We start from the raw sequence: 26,418 nt of genomic DNA on the forward strand, positions 1-26,418 counted from the left end.
GGGCGGAGCCGCGCCTGGCTGAGGAGCACGGAGTGGGGCTCGGGAGGAAAGGGCTTAGGGGCCCAGGCCGGAGAAGCCGCCTGCGCCTTCTCGGGCGCGGTGTGTGTGCGCGCGTGCTGCTTGAGTGCGTTCGCTCAACGCCCTCCCAGCTCGTTTCCCTGCCTTTCCCATCCTGAGGGGGGAAGACGGCGCCCCCACATGCCGGCCCCCGCGGCTGCTAGGGCTGGCGGGTGAAACGTGGGCCGGGGTTCTGAGCAGGCCTTCCTTCTTGGGTAGAAAGACCTTTGGCTTTTGCTCCTTCCCTTGGTGTTTTTTGGCGCGGATGCGGATATGGTGCCTTGGGACATAGCAGCCATGTTGTGACTTGGCGCGAGGTCAGAGGCACACGTTGAGAACAGCAGGATGGGGGAGAGAGCCTGGCTCCTTGAAGACCACCTCATTTGATCATCGTTTGACTCCTCGCCACCCCGACCTCAGCACTAGCCGTTCCGCGCGCCCTGCAGTCGGCACTGGTCAGACCTGATGCATGCCACCTTTCCCCCGGTCACAGTGTCTCAGTCCTGCCTGTCAGAAGTGACTGACTGTGGCTGTTAAAGCGTTAACTCCCGCCGGCTTAAGCTTGAGAAGAGGATCGGCAGCGTTATGGGGAGGCCTGCGTTTCGTCTGTCTCTCTCACCTGGACCAGGCCACATCAGTTTCCTCATCTGTAAAATGGGGGTATTGGACATGATTTGATTTTCCGGTTCTTTTGTTCAGTGACTTTCTGAGGCCGATGGTGAAATCTTTCCAAGGGACAAGGAAAAACCACAGATGAGAGTCAGCCCTGATGGCTTAGTGGTTAAAGTTTGGTGCACTCCACTTCAGCCTCCTGGTTCAATGTTAGCTTAGGGCGAATCTTCCCCTGCAAAAATAAGAATATAAATAAACAAACTAGAAATGATTGATGGTGCAAACCCAACGGAAGTTTACAGGACAGAAAGCAGGAAGGACATGCCCAGTGGCATAGCAGTGCGTGCGGGCACAGCGGGGAGGATGGGCAGGGGAGGACTCCACCCCTTCTGGATCAGCATTGGGTTCTCAAAAAACCGAAAGGTGGGTCAAGTCCAATGTCTGTCTCTTACTGAGTATCAGTTGAGTGGGCTGTGCCAAATGGTTTTGATGTACAAAGCTAGGTATCTAGAGTGGGCGCTCTTGGAGAATTCTCATGGTGGGAATATTTGTGCTGAGGTGCCATCTTCAGGTTCTTAAAGGAGTACATTGAACCATTCATTCTAGATGTTACTGCATAGGACCATGTCTACAGTGCATGCCATTAAATACACGTGTCTGTAGATTAAACCGCAGGTTCCGTTATGGGTCGACTTGATGGGAAGGTCATCGTCCTGACAGCTGCTGCTCAGGGGATCGGCCGGGCCACTGCCATAGTAAGTTACTATCTCTGTTTGCTTCCTGCCTTTGGAGGTGTTGAATCACGTGGACAGATCCCATGGCTGTTTAATTCTGCTCTACTTTTTTTTATTGGCTTTTGTGCTTCTGTTGTCTTAAGTTACAAAAATAAAAGTTGCTACTCCTGATCCCAGGCGGATGAAGCAAGGCTTACCTCACATATTTATTATGTGACATCTCATAACTTTTGACTCTGAGAACTTATTTCTTTGCCTCAGTTTCTCTGCACTGTAATAAATTTATTACAGGGGGCCTAAAGGAGTGCATAGCCCTCTGAAATCATGTCAGTTCAGACATAGGACTCCAGAGTTCTAAGACTATCAGGTTACCGTTACCTTTACCTTGTAATTTATAGCAGCTTCTTGCACATTATATTCCTCACCTGAGCTAATAATGCAGCTTAACTGTAACGGTAGGATATAGTTTGATATTTGTGAAAACACTAGTATACTCTTAGGAGGAAAAGTGTTGAAATAACCCATTTTTCTCATTATTTGGGGTTTAGTCACCTCAGAAATGGAATAAAGGCTATCAAATCACAGAATAGTAGTATTTTGAGAGGTGTTAATAACAGAATCCTAGTTTTTTAAAAACACTATTGTATTTGATGTTACTAAAAGGGACAAAGTCAGATGACAAGCACAATGTATGTCATGTTGTACTAATTAATGATAAAAATAACAAAGGGAAGGGCGAAGCGAGACTAGATAGTTTGAAATTCCACCCATGTATAAGGAAAACAATGAAAATAAGATAAAGGGAGAAAAGGCTAAAGGATTTTCTATTCATGAGAGCAGCTTAACCAAGTAAACAAAGGATTCATTTGTGTGTTGTCTTCCAGGCTTTTGCAAGAGAAGGTGCCCAAGTCATAGCCACAGATATCAATGAGTCCAAACTTCAAGAACTGGAAAAGTACCCGGGTAAGCAACTCAGCAGCTTGAACTTGGGATTCAGAGTCCATAAGGTATTATAAAAAACAGTACTCGTCTGCTGAAAGAAAATTACTTGGCTGGTCAGCTCCACCGGCCTTCTTCTTAGAGCCTGATTCTTTGATATCAAATCTATATTCTGTGAACCTACAGACAAAAATCTGTATACTTAAATATATAAAAGTTGTATACTTAAAATTTTTTTTATCCAGCATGTTGAAGGATTCAGTACCTAATTACAAAGTTGTATGTGAAATTTAACAGTTGTTGCGTTAACTTTTAATGACAACTTTCACTTCTGTGCCCTACTCAGCACAGTGCTGTCCAGTAGGAAAATGATGTGAACCACGTGTGTGATTTAAATTTCCTGTGGCTACATTTAAAAAGTAAAAAGAAACAGATGAAAATTAATTTTAGTAATGTATTTTATTTAACTAAATATATCTAAAATACCATTTTAACATACTCAATATAAAAAAAATTTATGGAATATTTTACATTCTTTTTTCATACTAAATCTTTTAAATTCACGTGTGTTGTACACTTACAGCGCATTTCAGTTCTGACTAGCTGCATTTCAAGTGCTTAGTAGCCACATGTGCCTGGTGGCTACCATATTGGAGACAGCTCAGCCCTAAAGCCACATATGATCAGAAACCCTAAGAGATCATGCAAATTATTTCGCTGTGTATCACCCCTTACTGCACCACACTGAACTCAACTCCAGCATCAAAGGACTTCAACTAGAGTTCCTCTGAAAGAAATCAGAACAGACAGCTCATTTGAAAGTTAATTCTTCCAGCAAAATAGAACAGGTTATATAATCAAATGCAAATTAGCACATTGAATTCATGAACGGAATTAGACTATGCTATTTTAATTATTGGATTGTTTATTTATTATTGGAAAATTATTTAATTTTAATAATAGGGAATTTTAACTCCAAGTCAGAAAAACGCTGTTGTACTGAAAAAGTACTAAGGGAAGAAAGTCCTCCCAAAACTTTCTCCCCTTTCTCTCCTTTTCTATGTTTATAATCTTTTCTTTCTATATCTATAAAAGAATAATAAACCATATTTTTTTTAAAAACATTAAAATAGTGACTTTCTTTTATTAGAGAATGTTTGGGGTTTTTTACTAACTATTACAGTGTGTCTCTGAGATCCAATGCTGGATCTCTCATGTCTAGCTTTCAAGTGTTTCATCCCTTCTCCTGGCCCCTCATTTCTTCTCCTTGCAATTTAGTGCAGAAATAAGTGATTATACCCTTGACTGACAAAGTTGTTTCCAATAAATAATGGAATTGACATGAAGGTAAAGTGCACAAATGGAAACAGTCTCCTGTCTCACTGCCCTGCCCTTCCCTACCCCTCACTCAGATAGGATTCAGTGTTCCTGGGGCAGTGACTCACCTCTGGGGAAAGAGCAAGCCTGCGCTCTGTTATTACTGCTGGCTCACTGAGAAGCATCTAATATAGATCATACTTCACTGTAAAGTCTTTTCTCAGAAAAGGCCTTTAGTATTCAATTTAGAGAGTGAAGAGAAAGGGAGGGAAAGAGAGGTGTGTTATTGGGAGTTCAGGATGGGGAGGATTTTAAGATTTTTATTAATGAGATTCTTAAGATTCTTAAGACCCTACCAATGGTCAACAATCCTATGAAGGCAAAATGGACAGATACTGTAATCTTTGTACTTCAAAGCAGCTACATCTACAAGACTAAACATTTTTTATGGGTATAAGTAAATAGTTTCCCTTGTTTTATGTTTCAGGTATTCAGACTCGAGTCCTGGATGTCACAAAAAAAAAAACAAATTGATGAGTTTGCCAATGAAATTGAGAGAGTTGACATTCTCTTTAATGTTGCTGGGTAATTCATAACTTTTTAATTTCATTCTCCTCACAGAAAGTTTTCTATGTCTTTTATTAAAAGAAATTTGATAATATGGCCAAATTATTCTTTGTGAACCCTAATATATTCCTTAGGAAATAAAGCTGGATTTTGGACAGAATTTTTGTTACAAGTAAGATTCAGCAAGTAAAACAGCCATAGAAGTTGACATGTGCTTGGGGCCTAAAGGCACTTAAGGATACTCAAGACAACTGCTACCAATCCAACGCTGTTGATCTACCTAAGGCTGGGGACAGGCTCACACCAGTGGACTTGTCACTGATGTTCCACTAAGACTTATAAAATAAAATTAAAAACTGTTTTCCAGGAGTGTCTTTAAGGCAAAGTATATCTGCCAAAAACTGAGTACTCAGTTTATTGAAATGCGAATGTTCCCCATTTGTTGGCACAACATTCTGGCAAGTTCTTTCTACCTCCCAAGCGCAGCATTTCTTATTAGGACAATTAATCCCAGCAAAAGAAGTTTCACTCTGTTGCTTTATATACAGCACAAAGAGAATGGCTTAATTGAACTTGATAGAGTAGTACCAAACTTGCTGAACCATGCTTGAAGGATGAGAGACTGGAGCTGGAGCAGCCCCATGTGGAGCAGCTAGTGCTTGTGCTCACTCTCCCTTTTCAGGCATGACAGTAGAGATGAGGACAGTTGAGGCTTACGCAGGACTAAGTAGATAGAGTCTGATGTTCCACTTTTCTTGTGTGGTGTTAACGTTTATACTGTGGCATTGATAGAAAAATCCTAGAGCCTTCTTATGTATTTTTATGATTCTTCCTAATCATGTTTCAGTATGAAAAAAGTCTGTCTATTCATAGTTTATCATGTGTTACAATGTATGGAAATTAAAGCAACAATTTATGATTATCTATTTTATAAATAATCTGCTCATCTTTCATAGAAGAATATATTCAGAACCATGAAAAAATCAACTAGCAAAATTATTTTTTGAGCATCTATTAAATTTTCAGCAAAGTAAGGGATATAGAAATATAGCATGTGGTTCTTGCTGTCATTTGATTGAACTGGAAGTACAGTGGTACATGGGAATCACAACTGACAATATTTTATAAGTAATTACATAATCTTGGTCCAGGGGACAGTGAAATCAATTAGGACCCCATTGTTATAAAGCTTCCTTGAGGAAATGTGACTTGGAAAATAGCAAAGGCTATTTTGAGGGTTTTCTTTTGTTCTGCTTTGTTTACTCAGTATGTCAGAACTGTACAGTAGCGATATTACTTTGCTGCCCTGAGATGGTGAGATACTTGTTTTCCCTGCAACTTTGATTTCCCTTGAGAATGATAAGTTCTTGCCACCTGAGGGCACTGCTGCTCTTGAAATCAGAGTCCACTGGGGCAAGTGTCCTCAGTTGTTTGTAATGGCGTTGATATTTCCTGTGCATTTGGTATAGAGCTTCTTATGTTTGGGGGCTCCAGACACTTGCCGCCTTCTTTTAAAAGAAGGATCTTGTTTTCAAATAATGAATTTTTTACCTTAAGTTGTTGAGACACTTACTTACCTAATGTACCAAGTGATACTATGTTTGAATTGTTAAAAGTCTTGGTTAGGGAAGGGACAATGGTCTAAGTCAATAAATGAAAATAAAAATGAAAAGGAAGTGGAATAGAAATCGTTTTTAATGATAATTTTTCCCCATTGTTTAATTACTCTTCCAGTTTTGTTCATCATGGAACCATCCTGGACTGTGAGGAGAAAGACTGGGACTTCTCAATGAATCTTAACGTCCGCAGCATGTACCTGATGATCAAGGCCTTTCTTCCTAAAGTAAGGTGACCACCACCAGGATGACCACCACGTTAGTCTCCAGGTCTCCATCCTGGGCATCCAGAAAGAATCCTCACATGTGCTGAAGAGTAATGGTAGTTAACGTAATGACTAACATGTAGTGAACATAAATACCAAGGCATTTAGTATAAATTAATTCGTCTGACCTTCCAGTTCATCCATTCAAAGAATATTTATTAAGCACTTTCTACATGCCAGGCTCCATTCTAGGTGCAGAAGACAAATCAGAGAACTAAACAAAGTCCCTTCTGTCAGGGAACTTCCATTTTGGAGAGGTGAGACAGGATAATATGTAATCAAATAAACATATAACATGTGAGGTAGTTATAAGTACTATGAAGAGAAAAAAAGCTCAGTTATTAGAGAGGTCCCAGAGGGCCTCACTGATAAGGTGAGATTTTCATAGAGGCTGAATGGAGCAACGGAGCTAACCATTCAGGTGTTTGGGGAGAAGCTTCCAGGGAGAGGGACAGCAGGAGGCCTGTGGGACCAGAACAATCCGATGAGGTAGGTACTACTTTGTCCCATTCACTGTACAGAGAAAGAAACTAGGAGGTTAAGTAACTTGCCCAAATCACATAACTAGCAAGTGGTTAGAGCTAAGATTAGGCACACGCTCTCAGGATGGATGTACCCCACTGCTTTTCTGTACCTTGAGTACCCTCCTTACTCTCCTGTCTTTAGCTGAGCCACTGAAGTTCCAGAGAGGTGAGAGACAGCATGTGCTGAAGAGAGAGTATTCCTCCTGAGTCTGCCACCCTTGAATTCTCCAGCCTTCACACAGCTCATCAATGTTTTTCATTTTGTTATACAAATAAGCTTTAAGTACCTTTTGATACAAAGCACCACACCAGGTGCTCTAGGGGAGACAGGTGTAAATATGAAAAATGTTGACTTCAAATGAGCTTGTAAGCCAGCAGTAGCAGACAGCACGGGCTCAGACAATGGACGGGTTGACTGAGTACAGAACCAGCTCAGTTCAAGGTTGTAAATTAAATCCTAGTGAAATGCAGAAGAGCCATTCTTTCCATCCATCCCTGCTGGATGAGATGACTGGAGTACTGAATGCTGCCCTGTGCGGGACAGGAGAAGAGCTTTTTAATGGCGCAGCAGGACTGATACTTTGCTCTGAACATTCAACCTAACGTCAAGAAGGATGCAGATGAATGCTAAAAGGAAAGTTAGAGAAATTGACTTAGTAACAAAGGAATTTGTTTTTAATCTATTTGTTTAGTGCCTAGAAGGGATCTTTGGGTGGGCCCACAGATTGTTGAACTAGCAAATTTTTTAAAAATATAAATTGCCTTTTTTACCTATCTGGAGGTGATGAAAATCTGTTATTTGGAACTTGGATGCATTTTTTGAAGGCTGGTCCTTAACACAGGATTTGGGGAGAAGCAGAGGCTGTGGTAAAAGGGGAGAGCGTCCGTCACAGCTGGTGAGACGTGTGAGACTCATTTGTAAAATGAGCTTGTTCGTGTCTGCAGTGCTTCACGAGTATCAGTGAGGAACGTAGGTGTGAGGCACAGTGGAGCTGAAATTTACACTTGTAAGTGTTAACTTTTAAAATATCGAACAATAACTTGCAAATTAGTGAGTTTGCCTGTGATTTAAAGCACCTTAACAATAATCCATATGAAACAATGACACTCGTTTGTAAAAAACGAAAAGAAAAAAATCCCCCAAAATATTAACCAGTGGGATGGGGAATCAAAAGGAGTCAGTGCCACTTGTTAAGGTGACCCTAACCAACCTGACCCCAAGGTCAGACTCTGGTGTCAAAAAACCTTCGGCACAGCCTGAGCTCTGCCCCTAATTCGCCAGGTGCCCTAGGAGATGGTACTTAGGCTCTCTCAGCATCTGTTTCTTCTATTTATTTATTTACTTTTTTTTTTCTAAGATTTTATTTTTACTTTTTCTCCTCAAAGCCCCCTGGTACATAGTTGTGTACTTTTAGTTGTGGGTCCTTCTAGTTGTGGCATGTGGGATGCCACCTCAGTGTGACTTGATGAGCAGTGCCATGTCCACACCCAGGATTCAAACCAGCAAAAGCCTGGGCCACCGAAGCGGAGTACGCAAACTTAACCACTCAACCGCAGGGCCAGCCCCATGTTTCTTCTGTTTAAAATGAGGGTGATAGATTACACAATCCCTTCCAGCAGTAATTGTCTAGGATCCTCTTGTGTTCGTTAACCATGACACACATATACCCAGTTAGAACTTTCCAGAGGAAGCCAGGATTTGGAGTCCAAGCAGATCTGCAAGGTCAGGTGGTCAAAATATAGGAACACTTGTAGGAAATTTCTGTTCATGGATAGACATTCCAAGACTGAAAGATCGGTCAAAAGGCAGAGGACAAATTGAAGATTCTGTAAGAGGTCAGTGCAGAATCCAAGGTCCACTAGAAAAGAAGATCCATTACGGCAAGGATCTGGGGAGGGCTTGGATGTTTGGGGATTTTTCCTCCTTTGCTGTATTGTAGAAGAGTCCCTAGCACACGGAAGTGCTTAGCAAATGTTGGTTGAATGAGTAAGTGAATCTAGGTTATCAGTCCAGGTTGGGGTCAGGCATGGAATCACTGAAGACCCAAGGAGCCAAGGTCTGCCAAGTTTAGGAGCTGAGTTCTGGTTGATGGGGACAGAAGAGCTGAGTCAGAGTGGGACTGACTAGATACAGCTAGAGGAGATCTTTTGAGACCTTTGTAGCCCTGCCTGAGCTTCTGGAAGATCAGTCCTATGTGGCCTTACTATGTACAGACACTCCACTTTATGGGCCACAGAGGGCTGCTGCTTGGCAGGCAGAGGGAGCATCACACGGGACAGCAGGTTCTGAGCTGGGGGTAGGAAGGCAGCATGGAGGGAGGCAAGGACTTTGGGCTGGAGAATCAGCAGACAGGCCCAGCCGAATGTATGGTACCAGTGTTGGGGCAGCAGTAGCATCTCTAGGCGCGAAATTCTAGTTTGCCTGAGAGATTATTGCATTTCAGAAGATTGGAGACTGAACTCACTTAATAGCCCATTTTTATATATTAAGTTGGGCTGTATGTATTAAAAATGGATTATGTATGTTAATTATATTTCAATAAAACTGGAACAATAAAGTAAAATGGGTTATTTGCTAAAATGGATAAGAAAGAATAATTTTAAGGCTTAGTTTTCAACACCATTCTACTCTACTAATTTTCCTAGTGTTTTTTATGAGGACCCCATTTCATTATGATTCTCTTTATTTTATAGACACACAAGTTGAGTTAAATATATTCTCCCCTCCATCTTCCTTGACTTGGTGGGTCACCTCAGCCTCTCCCGGTGTCCTTCGCTGTCTCCAGCACCATGCCATAGGCTGGTTTCAGACTCTCTGCTTTTAGTATGATTGGTAGCTAAGTATCAAAACGGAAAGTAGGAAGATGACCATAAAGAGATGTATAATCTTGGCAGCCTCATCCCTGATCCATTCGATCATTCACCGTCTCCATTCCTGCCTCTGTCTGAAAGCTACTGGAGAAACTCACCCCAACGGAAGTGACTTTTTTCTCTAGACCCTTTACACTGCCTCTCAAGACTCTGCTCTTTTAGAAACTTCACTTGATTTTCATGATAGAGTATATCCTGGTTTTCCTTCCTCTGTTCTCTAGTTGATATTCTCCCTTTTCCTCCTGGCAGTTATTTGAACTCTTCCCCACTCTCTCGTGGCCACCATCTCCCCTTGTTCTCTATAGTCATCCTCCCAGCCTCTGACTTCCATGAAAAGTTAGTGCCCATTAGGCCCATTCTCTCAACCTCTTGCTTCTTCCTCCAAAACGTTTATGAGTACCCATGCCCTTGCATGTACATAATATTATCTTGAAAACATACGTATGTGTTATAATTAATAAAGTGTAAGTTCATTGAAAACAAAACATTTTTTAAGTCATAGCAGCCTGTTTCATTATATATTCTTTTAGGTCTGGGGCAGGGCCCAGTAATCTGCACTTTAAACTAGCACCTCAGGAGATCTTAATTCATCAAAACGTATTGACCGCCTACTGTGCCCCTTGTCTAGGAGGACAACACAGCCCCAGACCCTCCTCTCTCAAAGTTCACAATTGAGTGGGGAAATCCTGCAGGACGTATTTTTAGGAAACACTGCCCTTGACAGGAGGCTGCCATCAGTGCATGTGGCCATGGACTGAGCTCTGCCTGCTGTGTCTGCTTTTACCACTCCTTTCCCGAACCACTACTGCAGCTTCCAGTCGTCTCCAGCATAGGCTGCCAGAGGAACCTGTAATCCCCGGATCTAGACATACCGCTCCTCCTCTGCACTAAGGCCTGCCTTATCTTCAGGGGAAATCCCAAATTCCTAAATTTAGTCCCTGTTGGCCTCTAAGGCCTCTTTCCTCCCAGGGCCTGCCTTCCAGCCAGACCCATCCCTTCCCCCCAGTTCCATAATAGAACCTTTATACCTATGGTTCTCATTCCTTAAAACACACTTCTCTTTTGTTTTTCTGACTGTTACTCCACAAAAATGGGGTTCTCCTACCCAATGCACGTAGAAAAAAAACAATTAATTACAGCATCAGATTTGGGGAAAGAAAAAAGCTTTATTGCTAGCTTGATCTGCAAAGAGACAGGAGGCGTATTCTCTCAGATCTGTCTCCCTGATCAAGGACTTGGGGCAAAATTTATGGGATGAAGGGCAGGGTGGTCTGAAGGGTGGAGACGGATACTTGGAGGTGAGAAATGAGGTGAGTGATGATCTGTGCAAGTGCAGTCAGCTCCATGGCTCTTCATAGGACGCATATTCACAGAATGGTGATGTTGGCATGATCTGAGGGTGGAGTTTTCAGCCCTTTGATGTCAAAAAGATTACTTAACAGGCATTTGCGCAGGCCCACTTGATGGAATGGTGGTCTTACCTGGCCTGAACTGGACAAGGGGGGACTCTCAGTTCCTGAAAACCCACTCTTATTACTCTGTTGGTAAGACGGGGTCAGTTGAACTGGTCCTGGAGGGCCCACGGTTACACTAATACTCTAGTTTTCAAAAATCGACCCACATATTTCCTCCTAGGAGCCCTCCTCTGAGTGTCCAACAGTGGATTGGCCCCTTCCTACCACCCACCACCTGTTCTCTGTGAAGGCCCATGCTGTCTCTGGATGCTGATTATGTCAGCCACCCAGTCAGACTGGCAGCTCTCCATAGGCAGGGACTGTGTCACTTATCTTTGAATCTCCTGGACCTACACAATACCCAGCCACTGTAGGTATTCATCAAATAATGTGTTCACTGGAGTAAGAGTTTTCTAACATCAGGAACACAGTAAATATGAACATTCATTTGCACTGGCTTAGAGTTCATCCTCGGTCTTGCTGATACTCTTGTGACAGGGAAGGTGGTAGTCCCCCTGGGAGATGTTCTTGCCAGTGAGAGTGTACTCTGCCATCAGTTCCCAGCAGTGATGAGGAGGTTGTTAAGACTGCTTAATAGTACTTCATGTTAACAGCTAATAAGATGGTTCTGCAAACCCAGAGTAAATGCAGATCTTTTAAAGAGGTAGTATTTTTAGCCTGCAGAGTGGCATTTTTTTTTTTATTATTTGTTTTATTTTGGCAGATGCTCACAAATCTGGCAATATTATCAACATGTCCTCTGTGGCTTCCAGCATCAAAGGTAAGTCTGTTTTCCTCTGGGGGTTGTGATGAACATACTCATAATCTTCACAAGCTAAGGGTTTTGGAAACAAGCATAGCAGATATGATAAAACTTACCCATAACTTCAAAACTGCTCTTTTAAAATTAGTATTAAGTTCCTTGTCTACCAGTCCTTTCATCTTACATGTGATCCAGTGACATTAAATGAAAGTTTGTTTTTTGTGCTCTCCCGTTTAGTTCTTCTAATGGATATGGCAGTGGAGATCAAAGTGGGAGAAGGAAACATTTATTCATTTGATTAATCAAAAATGTATTGAACACCTACTGTGTGCCCCTGCCCCCAGAGAGTTCACAGTCCAAAACGGGGAGTGGGGAGAGGCTCAGGCAAACACACGTCTTCCACCATGTGATAGTTCCACTAAAGCGGAACACGCGCACTTAACCACTGAGCCACCAGGCTGGCCCCAGCTATTTCATTTTAAACTTGAAAATCCATGTGTGCCAGACTGTGCCCTTATCTCCATCTTGCACTGCAATCCTGGCCCTTCAACTTGACTTCTCGTTTAGGGCCCAGATCAACTGTCTTTGTGAAGCACCCCCCCAAGCCCACAGGCAGAGTTACTTCCCGTATTGTCACAGCACTTCATACAAAGCTCTGTTACAAAAAAAAAACAAAAAAAGAAATAGCCACTGCTGAGAGAACATTCCTTCTCTTTGCGAGGATACACACATTAAGCCTGCATGAGAGAGAAATGCAAAGAAATGCCTAAGCTTCTTGGACTTTTGTTTTGCTTTGCTTTACCCTAATTTTCTTTTCTTTTCTTTCTTTTTTTTTTTTTGAGGAAGATTAGCCCTCAGCTAACATCTGCCGCCAATCCTCCTCTTTTTGCTGAGGAAAGCTGGCCCTGAGCTAACATCCATGTCCATCTTCCTCTACTTTATATGTGGGACACCTGCCACAGCATGGCTTGATAAGCGGTGCTGTGTCCACACCCGGGATCCAAACCGGCGAACCCCAGGCTGCCAAAGCAGAACGTGCAAACTTAACCACTGCGCCAGTTTTCTTTTTTTATCTTTTTTATTTTATTGAGGTCATAATAGTTTATAACACTGTGAAGTTTCAGTTGTGCATTATTATTTTTCAGTCACCATATGTTGCCCGCAGCCGCAAAGGGCAAGGAATGACAGGCACCGCCAAGGCTATTTGGTTGTTTCAGCAATCAAAGGTTTTGGATAAAGGGAAACAGAACAAGGAGTGGGCATAAGGGAGAACAACAAATCGGTACTTACAACATCCACACCACAATCAGCTGGGGAAGTCCCAATAGTTTGTACGGCGGGTGGGAGTGCCGATTGTCCGGGTCTGAGGCAAGGTGTCCTTTCCTCAGTGAGACTCCCAATTGTTCTATGCCTGTGACTCCCTTTTACCCTAAGGTTTCTCTGGGTTCTGACTCAGGGTTTTAGACATTTGGATATTTTGAGTTATTTCTTCTTGTTCCCACAGATGGGGTGCTTCTATCTTTTTCGTTCCCATGGATAGGATGTTTCTAAAGTCCTGTCAGGTGCCCGTCAGGGTGGCCAGCCCAGACAAGGAACATGACACAGGACTCATTCTTTGTAACTTGTGCCTTAGAGTCAGGGCCGAAGTGGCCCTGAGCCCAGACACATTCCTTTGTGTAGGGCCCAGGCCCAGTATCCTTGGAAGGTGGGGAGGTCAATGAACTCTGTGCACCTTATAAATGGTGCCTCTTCACCCCTTGTGCCCACACCCTAACCCCCTTCCCCCTGGTAACCACTAAACTGTTTTCTTTGTCCATGTGTTAGTTTTTCTTCCACATATGAGTGAAATCATATGGTGTTTGTCTTTCTCTATCTGGCCTATTTTGCTTAGCATATTACCCTCCAGGTCCATCCATGTTGTGGTGAATGGGACAATTTTGTCTTTTTTATGGCTGAGTAGTATTCCGTTGTATATATACCACATCTTTATCCATTCATCAGTCGGTGGACTCTTGGGTTGCTTCCACATCTTGGCTATTGTGAATAATGCTGCAGTGAACATAGGGGTGCATATATCTTTACACATTCATGTTTTCATGATCTTTGGATAAATACTCAGTAGTGGAATAGGTGGGTGGTATGGTTATTTCTATTTTTAACTTTCTGAGGAATCTCCATACTGTTTTCCATGGTGGCTACACCAGTTTGCATTCCCACCAGCAGTGGATGAGGCTTCCCTTTTCTCCACATCCTCTGCAACATTTTTTGGTTTTTCTCTTGGTAATTATAGCCATTTTAACAGGTAAAAGGTGATATCTCATTGTATTTTTGATTTGCATTTCCCTAATAATTAGTGATGTTGAACATCTTTTCATGTGCCTGTTGGCCATCTATATATCTTCTTTGGAAAAATGTCTGTTCGTGTCCTCTGCCCATTTTTGGATCAGCTTGTTTGTTGTTGAGATGTATGAGTTCTTTGTCTATTTTGGAAATTAACACCTTGTTGGATTTATGATTTGCAAATATTTTCTCTCAGTTGGTGGGTTGTCTTTTTGTTTTGTTCCTGGTTTCCTTTGCCTTGCAGAAGCTCTTTAGTCCAATGAAGTCCCATTTGTTTATTTTTTTCTTTTGTTTCCCTTGTCCAAGTAAAAATGGTATTCGAAAAGATACTGCTAAGACTGATATCCAAGAGTGTACTGCTTATATTTTCTTCTGGGAGTTTTATGGTTTCACATCTTAGCTTCAAGTCTTTAATCTGTTTTGAGTTAATTTTTGTGTGTGGCAAAAGATAATGGTCTAACTTCATTCTTTTGCATATTTCTGTCCAGTTTTCCCAGCACCATTTATTGAAGAGACTTTCCGTTCTCCATTGTATGTTCTTGCCTCCTTTGTCGAAGATTAACTGTCCGTAGATGTGTGGGTTTATTTCTGGGCTTTCAGTGCTGTTCCATTGATCTGTGTGCTTGTTCTTGTACCAGTACCATGTTGTTTTGATTACTACAGCTTTGTAGTATATTTTGAAGTCAGGGATTGTGATGTGTCCAGCTTCATTCTTTTTTCTCAAGATTGTTTTGGCTATTCGGGGCCTTTTGTTGCCCCATGTAAATTTTAGGATTCTTTGTTCTATTTCCACATCATTGGGATTCTGATTGGGATTGCATTGAATCTGTAGGTTGCTTTAGGTAGTATGCAAGTTTTAACTATGTTTATTCTTCCAGTCCATGAGCCTGGAATATCTTTCCATTTCTTTATGTCATCATCAATTTCTTTCATTTAACGTCTTAAAGTTTTCATTGTGTAAGTCTTTCACCTCCTTGGTTAAATTTATTCCTAGATATTTTATTCTTTTTGTTGGGATTGTATATGGGATTGTATTCTTAAGTTCTCTTTCTGTTAGTTTGTTATTAGAGTATAGAAATGCAACTGACTTTTGTAAGCTGACTTTGTACCCTGCAACTTTGCTGTAGTTGTTGCTTGTTTCTAATAGTTTTCCTATGGATTCTTTAGGGTTTTATATATATAAAATCATATCATCTGAAAACAGCAAGAGTTTGACTTCTTCCTTGCCAATTTGGATTCCTTTTCTTTCTTTCTCTTGCCTAATTGCTCTGGCCAAAACCTCCAGGACTACGTGGAATAAGAGTGGTGAGAGTGGGCACCATTGTCTCGTTCCTGTTCTCAGAGGAATGTCTTTCAGTTTTTCCCCATTGAGTATGATGTTGGCTGTGGGTTTGTCATATATGGCCTTTATTATGTTGAGGTACTTTCCTTCACTACCCATTTTATTGAGAGTTTTTATCATAAATGGATGTTGGCTCTAGTTAAATGCTTTCTCTGCATCTCTTGAGATGATCATGTGGTTTTTATTCCTCATTTTGTTAATGTGTATCATATTGATTGATTTGCAGGTGTTGAACCATCCCTGCATCCCTGGAATAAATCCCACTTGATCATGTTGTATTATCCTTTTAATGTGATGCTGTATTTGGTTTACCAATGTTTTGTTGAGGATTCTTCGTCTATGTTCATCAGCAATATTGGCCTGTAATTTTCCTTCTTTGTGTTGTCTTTGTCTGGCTTTGGGATCAGGGTGATATTGGCCTCATAAAATGTGTTAGGAAGTATTTCATCATCTTCAATTTTTTGGAATAGTTTGAGAAGGATAGGTATTAAATCTTCTTTGAGTGTTTGGTAGAATTCTCCAGAGAAGCCATCTGGTCCTGGACTTTTATTTTTTGGAAGACTTTTGATTACTGTTTCAATCTCTTTACTTGTGATTGGTATATTCAGATTCTCTGTTTCTTCTTGGTTCAGTTTGGGAGGTTGTATGAGTCTAAGAATTTATCCATTTCTTCCAGATTGTCCAATTTGTTGGCATATGGTTTTTCATAGTATTCTCTTATAATTCTTTGTATTTCTGTGGTATCCATTGTAATTTCTCCTCTTTCACTTCTAATTTTATTTGAGCCTTCTCTCTTTTTTTTAAATTAGTGAGTCTGGCCAAGGGTTTGTCAATTTTGTTTTTCTTCTCAAAGAACTAGGTCTTAGTTTCATTGATCCTGTCTACTGTTTTTTTGGTTTCAATTCATTTATTTCTGCTCTAATTTTTATTATTTCCCTCCTTTTGCTGACTTTGGGCCTTTTTTGTTCTTCTTTTTCTAATTCTGTTAGGCGTAATTTGATTGCTTATTTGAGATTTTTCTTATTGGTTAAGGTGGGCCTATATTGCCATGAATTTCCCTCTCAGGACCACTTTTGCTGCATTCCATGTGAGTTGGTATCGTGTATTTTCATTTTTATTTGTCTCCAGTTGTTTTTTGATTTCTCCTTTAATTTCTTCAATGATCCATTGGTTGCTCAGTAGGTTGTTGTTTAGTCTCTGCATGTTTATCTCTTTCCCAGCTTTTTTCTTGTAGTTGATTTCTAGTTTTATAGTATTATGGTTGGAAAAGATGCTTGATATGATTTCGATCTTCTTAAATTTATTGAGGCTTGCCTTATTTCCCAACATGTGGTCCTTCTTTGAGAATGTTCCACGTGCACCTGAGAAGAATGTGTATTCTGCTGGCTTTTGGGTGGAGTGTTCTATATATATCTATTAAGTCTGTCTGGTCTGTAATTCATTTAGTTCCACTATTTCCTTGTTGAGCTTCTCTCTGGATGGTCTATCCATTGATGAAAGTGGGGTGTTAACATCACCTGCTATTACTGTGTTGCTGTTAATGTCTCCTTTTAGGTCAGTTAATAGGTGCTTTATGTACTTTGGTGCTCCTGGGTTACATACACATATGTGTTAAATCCTTTTGGTGGAGTGTCCCTTTTGTTGTTATATACTGCCCTTCTTTGTCTCCCATTGCCTTTTTTTTTTTTTTGGGTGAGGAAGATTGGCCCTGAGCTAATGTCCATGCCAGTCTTCCTCTTTTGTATATGGGATGCCACCATATCATGGCTTGATGGGCAATGTGTAGGTCCACGCCCAAGATCTGAACCCATGAACCCTAGGCCTCCAAATCAGAGCACGTGAACTTAACCACTACATTACCAGGCTGGCCCCATCTCATTGTCTTTTTTATCTTGAAGTCTACTTTGTCTGCTGTAAATATGGCAACACCTGCTTTCTTTTGTTTGCCATTGGTTTGGAGTATTGTCTTCCATCCTTTTACTCTAAGCTTGTTTGTCTTTAGAACTGAGACGTGTTTCCTGGAGGCAGCATATTGTTGGGTCTTGTTTTCTAATTCATCCAGCTATTCTATGTCTTTTGATTGGGGAATTTAATCCATTTGCATTTAGAGTGATTACTGATATATGAGGGCTTAATGCTGCCATTTTATCACTTGTTTCCCAGTTGTTCTGTATTTCCCTTTTTCTTATCCCGTGTATTTCAGACGGATGATTCAGTTTGGTGGCTCTCTATGATGGTTTTCTCAGTTTTCTGCTTATTTATCATTTGTGTCTCAGTTGTGATTTTTTTAGTGGTTAACCTGCACTTTGTGTACAAGATCTCATAGATGAGATAGTCCATTTCTGATAGACTCTTATCTCTTTTGACTAAGCAGTTTCCATCCCTTTCCCCTTCGCCTTCTGCATTATTGTTGTCACAACTTGTTCCATTTTGTGTTGTGAGTTTGTGGTTAAAATGATGAGACTATATTTATTCTTGATATTTTCCTTCCCTTCATCTTTAATGTTATGCTAATCTGTTCTGATAAAGAGTTGCAATTTTCTGATTTTGTCTGCCTGTTTATCTCCTTGCTGAAGGCTGTGTAAACCCTTTCTTCTTCTTTTCAGGTATGAAGGCCTTCTTGATCAAATCTTGTAGGGGGCCTTGTGGCAATGAACTCCCTGAGCTTTTGTTTATCTGGGAAAGATTTTATTTCTCCATGATATCTGAAGGATATGTTTGCTGGATAGAGTATTCTTGGCTTAGAGTTTTTGTCTTTCAGAATTTTTAATATATCATTCCAGTCTCTCCTAGCCTGTAAGGTTTCTGCTGAGAAATCCAATTAAAGCCTGGTGGGGTTTCCTTTGTAGGTGATTTTCTTCTGCTTTACTGTCCTTAGTATTTTTTCCGTGCCATTAAGTTTTGCCAGTTTTACTAATCCATGCCTTGGAGAAAGTCTTTTTACATTGATGCAATTAGGAGTTCTCTTAGCTTCTTTTACTTCTAATTCCAGCTCTTTCCCCAGGGTTGGGAAGTTTTCAGCTATTATTTCTTTGAACAAGTTTTGTGCTCCATTCTCCTTCTCTTCTCCCTCTGGAATACCTGTATTTCTGTTCACTAAATTGCTAATTTTATCCTCCGTAATATCAGCTCTGTCATTCAAGGTCTCCAAATTTTTCTTTATCTCATTTATTGTGTTTTCATCTCCAACATTTCTGATCGTTTTTTTCTTTATAGTTTCAATCTCTTTTGTGAAGAATTCTCTCCGTTCATTAATTTTGTTCCTGATTTCATTGAACGGTCTTTCTGAGTTCTCATAACTTATTGAGTATTTTATGATGGCCATTTTGAATTCTCTGTCATTTAGATTGTAGACTTCTGTGCCTTCAGGATTGCTTTCTGAGTATTTGTCTTTTTCCTTCTGGTCAGGAGTATTAATATACTTCATACCATTCAATGGGGTGGATTTGTGCATTTGCATACTGATAGTATCTGGTCATACATTCCACCTGCCACCACTGGAGAGGGGGCAGCACCTGTGTAATCTGAGCCCACCGTGATCCCTGTCAGCCCTGCTTGTCCGAGCCTGGGCCACTTGTTGGGACTGCAGAGGCCCTGTGGGCTCTCCCACCAGACAAGAAAGCGATTATGCAGGAGCTCAGGGCTGCTGCCTGCTCCCACAGTCCCACTGAGTTGCAGTCCACCCCTTGGGGCTGCAGTGGTACTATGGGCATTCAAGGCAGCTGGGAATTTGTTTGCCTGGGTGCACAGCTCCACTGCCATCTGCTCCTAGGTCACACCAGCCATTAGTGCTTTGTGGGCAGGGCCTCCCCACTGGGTCTGAGCCTAGCCATTCCCTGGGACTGCAGTGGCTCTGGGCTCTCCCACCAGACGAGAAAGCGATCGTGCGGGGGCTCAGGGCTGCCATCACCTGTTCCTGTGGTCACGCCGAGGCACGCTCCCACCCTTGGGGCTGCAGCAGTACTATGGGCCTCCAGCTGGGAGAGCAGCTGCATGCGTGTACAGGTCTGCTGGGGGACCAGAAGAGTACTCACCTATCTCCACCACCTCTCCAGGGGTAGTCCATCCCCCTTCAAATGTATAGCTGCGCAGGTCTCTCAGGCATCCTGAGGTGCTGTGTGGGTATCTTCTGCTGATCAATGAATGACCATTTAGTTGTAGTTCGAAGAGGGAGAGACAAAGGGAACAGCTCACTCCACCATGATGCCGATGTCACTCCTAATTTTCTTTTGGAATCTGCCTAAGGTTTCTCCCAGCTGATGATGAAAAACTAAAACCACTTGTCATTTAAGTGCAGCATCTCAACACCTGAGTCTCAGTTGAGTTGTGCCGATAATGATACTATTTTCCTAAATTCAGAAACTCACCCTATTAAGGGAGAAAACCTGATATCAATTTTTAAAAAACAGTGGGGTGAGAGGAAGCATGACACTGGTTACTGGGGACACTAATTTGTGTTCCCTTTCTAGAGGAGACTGTGTTTTTCATTCCTTCACTTGTCGAACCTTCTCTTCATCCTCAGGAGTTGTGAACAGATGTGTCTACAGCACAACCAAGGCAGCCGTGATTGGCCTCACAAAGTCCGTGGCTGCAGACTTCATCCAGCAGGGGATCAGGTGCAACTGTGTGTGTCCAGGTGAGTTAGGCTCCACAGGGCTATGAAATTGTCCTTTGTGACATCCCACTTGCCACTGTGAGAGAGATCTCCATAAGCTTGTTTACTACCTGTTACTGTGGCCTGTCATTGGGACAAGTTCAAAAGGGAAAGAGTCCCATCCTGTTAAGGTAACAGTCTAACAGTCAGTTGGGAGAGAGATCCTAAGTCATCAGGAATAAGCCACTGAGGCAAACAGTTTACATGCTGCTCATGCACGTGGCGGCAATTCTAAACCACTGGGTTAAGAGACATGAGTCACCAGGGCTTACTGTTTTGGAAGCAGACCAGGGATGACTGTGTCGGGGGGAAGATGAAAAGTAGCCCATGCTCACAGGACAGCGGAAGAAAGTAAGAGGAGCCTCCCAGAACACAGGGGCTCTGCCGTGGAAATCACCTGGGTTGGCCCAGGGATAAAAAGGAGGGATTAATACCTTCCTTGATGCTATACAAAGTGAGTCAGCAAACTATGGCCTGCAGGCCAAATCCAGCCCACCGCCTATTTTGTAAATATAGTTTTATTGGAACACATCCACACCCAGTTTGCTTCTTGTATTGGCAATGACTGCTTTCATCCTACAACAGCAGAGTTGAAAACAAATGGTTCTTAACACCAAGAATATTTACTGTTTGGCTCTTCACCCAAATGTGCTGACCGCTCATAAAAGAAAGGAGAAAAGCAGAACTTATTAGTAGCAAGGACATTCAATGTGTCCAAACTAAAGCATTCAATAACCTATTTCTTAGGAATGACTTCTCATTTTCTTAATATCTGTAGGTGTGTCTATTAATTAGATATGCCCTTTCACCTGGTTCCACTGACCAACATGAATATAGGCTACCTAAGAAGAATTACTAACTTCCTCTCTGGAAAGAAATGAAATGAACATCCAGGATCCAGGTTTTTCTCAGTAGTTCACAGCTGGTGTGGGGATTGAGGAGGGGAAGCATTGCAGTTCCCTGTGGGACCTTTCACGACCTGGAGGGTATGCTAGGATCTGGGGGGGAGTTGACGGGGAATAGGCTGGACAGCCCCACAGGAGATTCTGATGTAATCCAGCCTGGTCTCCCCTCAGGTTGAAAACCACTGATTTATTAAAGAGGGAAGACGACTATATACCTTTTGTTGACACAGAATAACCAATAACCATTTTATAGATAAGAAAGATAAGGTGCGTTTTACTTGAATCAGGCAGTCTCTACAAAGGAAGAAAGCGTTCCAGAGAGGCATGGTTTTCAGTACAGTTTTATACCTTTTTAGAACACAGAACATCCATAAAACACACCCAGGATACATATTCATCAAAGTTTCAGAGAGATACTCAGTTGCAAATTAGCAAGCAGGTCAACATGACCCTGATGTCAGGAAGGGGAACTTATCTTTAAAGAGTTCTGATACTGGTGGGCACAGGAGGGGAAGTGTGCATCCTTATCTTCAAAGAGTGCCTTCTTTTACTTTGAGATAATGCATAATGCCCTCTTTAATGGTTAAGGCAGATGTTTGATAGGCTATAAGTCAGGTGTCTTTAGTTCAAGCCAAATCAGTTTTAAACCAAAATAGCTACCCCATATACCTCAATATGTGAAAATTTCTTGTCACTTTCAAGCTACAGCATTCCCCTTATGGAGGTGTTGTGTATAATTTTTCTTGGACTAAAAAGGTAAACATCGGTAACACTAAGAAACAGGAGGATACAGAAGAGACAGTTTCACTTGGTTTTAACATACAAACTGGTGATACCTGAGCCTAGCTGTTCTTGGTACCATTTACCCGGTGGAATAAATGGCAAAATGATTTGGAAAATGTGATTGTTTTAGCAGCTAGCCTTTTCAGAAGATTGGAAAATATGTTATCAAATTCTCTGGGACAAGGAACTAGCTGTGACTCACTGACCCAGTCCCAGAAGGAAACATGATGGGGAATGAGTGTGTGTGGGATGGTGCTGATGGCTGTAGAGTCACAGCTGGTCAGCACGACTTGGGTAGACAGTAGCATGGTGTGTCAGCCTGTGCCATGGACACAGCAGAGTCAGGTGACAGTGGAATGAAGCAGAAGGCATAGGCTTGATCCACAGCTCTCATTTAATGGCCATTCATACTGGCCACATGTAAGATGTGACGCTCATTTTCCTCAGTGGGAGGAAGCTGTAGAAGCTGTAAGGATTTTGAGGAGAGTGTTAGAGAAGCTCAAGGCATCTTGAGCACACTGCTGGTGAAATTTTGGACTTTAAGGAGGCTGTTGATGAGAGAAGTAAGCAAAATGTTGTCTGAGGGGCTGGCCCCGTGGCCGAGTGGTTAAGTTCGCGAGCTCCGCTGCAGGCGGCCCAGTGTTTCGTTGGTTCGAATCCTGGGCACAGACATGGCACTGCTCATCAGACCACGCTGAGGCAGCGTCCCACATACCACAACTAGAAGGACCCACAACGAAGAATATACAACTATGTACCGGGGGGCTTTGGGGAGAAAAAGGAAAAAAATAAAATCTTTAAAAAAAAAAATGTTGTCTGAAACTGGATACAAGGGGGTCTTTGTTATGTGGTTTCAGAAATTTTATCAGCACTATTGGCTGCAGTGACATGGAAGGTATAAAATGTTTCTAATGAACCAGGCAATGTAGCGAAGGCAATTTCATCCCAGAGTGGGGAGAGTGCCGCCCCTCCGAGTAAAATGTGAGAGGAGAAAGAAGCTAAAGAAAGGGTTCTTAGACAGAAAAGTGTCAGAAAGTGCAAATTTTGAAGCTTCCCAGCCTCTCCAGAGAAATGGCAAATGGTCATAAATTTAAGGAATTATTTCTGAGCAGACCTCAAATCTGCAGTGCTGTGAGGAGCCCGCTCTAAAGATGGACCTGAAGGATGACTGCAGATCATTTTCCGTGACCGTAGGAAGACCGTGTGGCCTCCTGGAGTACTGTCAGTCAGAAAGAGGCTTCCTGAGAATTTACAGGTTACATACGTTAACAAAAAAAGTCTGGGGAACTTGCTCTGTAGGAAGGTGAACTAAGTGGGGTTGTAAAAATTTTAGTGTCATTCTTATTTTTCTTTTTTTAAGTAAAATATTGTAAATTATATTTTTCAATGAAAAACATGAAACAATGTTAAAATAGGAATTTGAAGCCAATGAAAACTGGCAAGATAATGAGGAAAATTTAGAACCAAGGACTGTGACAAGCATGGAGCTGTCCCTGAGGATTCAGAGTGAACGTGACAGCAAAGAATGGTTTTGAGATCATTGAGACAATGTGGGTCCTTGTACTGGTAAAGAATTGTGTGATATTACCTAGCCCTCAGGGTTGTTGTGAGGATTACTGAGATAATACCTGTAAAACTGCATACAGTCCATAAAGTATCATGTCAGTGTAATGCGACTAAAATGCTGGTGTTTCACTCAGAGTCCCTGCCTAGTGTCATAGTGAATTGTAGTCTGTGCTTTTAAAAATCATGGAAATGCTGTTAAAGAAGTTATAAGCCTATGAAATAAAAGGGCAGGCAGAAGAGGTGAAATTGCTGTTCCAAGTTATGGACAGGATTTCTCTGGTACCTGTATCCTACGGAAAGGAAGTTTAAAGTTGAGTTGCCAATTTCTTTTTCAGTCTAAGTAAGTAACCAAGCTGAATGTCACCCTTTGATTTAGGAACCGTTGATACCCCATCTCTGCAAGAAAGAATACAAGCCAGACCAAACCCTGAAGAGGTATGTCTCCTATATTAAATGTGTTTAAATCTTTTAGTTAAAAAAAATGCCCTCTTCCTTACGCAGAGTAGACAAATGCATAGAGACAGAAAGTAGAAGGGTAGTAGCCGGGCCTGGGGGAGGGGCCTGGGGAGTTAGTGTTTAGTAGGCATAGAGTTTCAGCTTTGCAAGATGAAGAGACTTCTGGAGATTGGTTGCACAACAGTGTGAATGCACTTCATGCTACTGAACTGTACACTTAAAAATGGTTAAGATGATAAATTTTATATTATGTATATTTCACCACATTTTCAGAAAAATTTAAAAACCCTCTACTTTAAGATTAACTTCCTGATCTGTCACAGTGTCTGTAGGTTTTAGTATAACACAAATAGTTTGAGCAGCGTAGGAGTCACCATAGTCCTGCGTGGCCCACAGTTAATAATATTAATGATACTCTCATGTATCATGCGTGAATAATCGAGGCAGCAGGCCAGTGGCCTCTGTAGATCTCTCTTGCTTTGCCTCCTGAAGGTGCTGCCAGTGAGTTCATACTTTAGCTCACACCACTGATGTCTGGTGTGGTGTCTGGTCACAGGCACGGAGCGACTTCCTGAAGAGACAGAGGACGGGAAGATTTGCAACCGCAGAAGAAATAGCCCTGCTCTGCGTGTACCTGGCTTCTGATGAAGTAAGCGCTATTCTTCCCAGGGAGGTCATTATTCTCAATCACATTGGCCCGCTATTTTTGCTCATCAAGTAATGTCATTTTACAGAGTTACAGCATATGATCGTTAAGTTGCTGCATTTACGAGGTAGGGATAAGTTCTGATTTAATTTGCTCAAAGAAAGACCACTTTGATCTGAGCCACTAACTCTTCCTCATTCAAGTTTATATGTCACCAAATCTTGTAGCAAATAAAATGGAGGATGGAAAAAAATTAAATCACTCAATTTTATGAGAAACAGTTACTTTCAAAAATTACAGTTGGGGAAGCCTTGATTAAGTGTAAATCAAACGAACCTCCAAAATCATGAGAGCTTCAGGTGAAATGGGGAGAGAGTTAACCAGATATAATTGTGTCCAGGAGACACAGAATTGGCATCTGGTGTTCTTAGTTTTACTGGAAACTTATTTAGAAGAATCCCACTGACTCTTTTCCTATGAATTTTTACTGTTTGTCATCATATATGGAAATTCCTAATTCTGTCTCTTTCCACTTTGCATCTATTTAGTAACCAGTTTCTTCCTTTTTTTTTTTTTTGAGGAAGATTAGCCCTGAGCTAACTACTGCCAGTCCTTCTGTTTTTTGCTGAGGAAGCCTGGCCCTGAGCTAACATCCGTGCCCATCTTCCTCTACTTTATATATGTGGGACACCTGCCACAGCATGGCATGCCAAGCGGTACCATGTCCACACCCAGGATTCAAACCAGCGAATCCCGGGCCGCTGAGAAGCGGAATGTGCGAACTTAACCACTGCGCCACCGGGCCAGCCCCCCAGTTTCTTCCTTAATGGCTATTGTATATTTTTAAATGGCTTACAACTGTGAAGGCAGAAACTACATTTATAAGGAATAGAGCACAAGAATATCCCCCTATGTTATGTCTTGAAATGTTACATGCCCTGGAAACTAACGTGTGAGCAGAAAGAAGGAAAAGGGAGCAGGCAGGAGAGAGGTGTGTCACTGGCCACTTAGCTCCTCTTTACAGTGATTTGGTGCACATGAGGTGGTTGATGAATGTGGCAGATAGAAGGGTTGAAATGTTTTAGTGACAGAGCAGTTACTACTTGTCAGAACTATTACAACAGCTGTTAATAGCTGGGGAAATTGCTAGGCATTTGATTAATGGAGCATACATTGGCTTTTGTGATTTCTCTGAATCTATATCTTCAGAAGAGCTCACTTGATTTTGAGGTACTGCTGATAAGCTAAATTGTCCTTGTTTAGCCAGAACTTAAGTTACCAAATATTTAGAAATGTTCTGGCTTGAAATGTGCAACAAAAGGACCATTGGCCTTTTAGAGGAGACCAGAGGAGTCCATATATAAAACAGAGAACTTGCCTTTTTAAAAAAACTTGAGGGAATTGGGGTTGTTTCTTGATAAACTGATTTATCTGCTTTATATGATCCGTTTTCATATATTGAACTTGGGGCCAGCCTGGTGGCGCAGCAGTTAAGTTTGCAGTCTGCACTTTGGTGGCTAGGGGTTCACTGGTTTGGATCCCAGGTGTGGACCTATGCACCGCTTGTCAAGCCATGCTATGGCAGGCATCCCACATATAAAGTAGAAGAAGATGGGCATGGATGTTAGCTCAGGGCCAGTCTTCCTCAGCAAAAAAAAAAAAAAAAAAAGAGGACGATTGGCAGTAGATCTTAGCATAGGGCTACTCTTCCTAAAAAAAAAAAATTTCTGTTCTCCTATTATGATGTCTTTCCTTCTTGCCTCTTCCATCGTCTCAGGCTTTAGATGAGTTTAAAACTAAGAACACAAATTTGAGTCTTTATTATCCATGTTTAAGTTAAAAGACTGTTAAACCTCTACCACAAGGATCACTTCACCTTGAATTCTTTAGAAAATGAAAAATTCTGTGGGGAAAAAACAGTAATATTTTTAACTCCTTTAGTTTTACACAGATTTAGATGTCTGAAGTTAGTATAGAATATTTTTTTGTAGTTCAATAGATAATTA

General features: G+C 41.6%; 1 pseudogene; it reads left to right on the forward strand.

Annotated features, from left to right (window-relative positions):
* On the forward strand, positions 1–24,670 carry LOC139043871 (dehydrogenase/reductase SDR family member 6-like; annotated as a pseudogene).
* Positions 24,671–26,418: the final 1,748 nt, after the last annotated feature.

Source organism: Equus asinus, unplaced genomic scaffold, assembly GCF_041296235.1.
Source record: "Equus asinus isolate D_3611 breed Donkey unplaced genomic scaffold, EquAss-T2T_v2 contig_4, whole genome shotgun sequence".
Taxonomy (NCBI): Eukaryota; Metazoa; Chordata; class Mammalia; order Perissodactyla; family Equidae; genus Equus; species Equus asinus.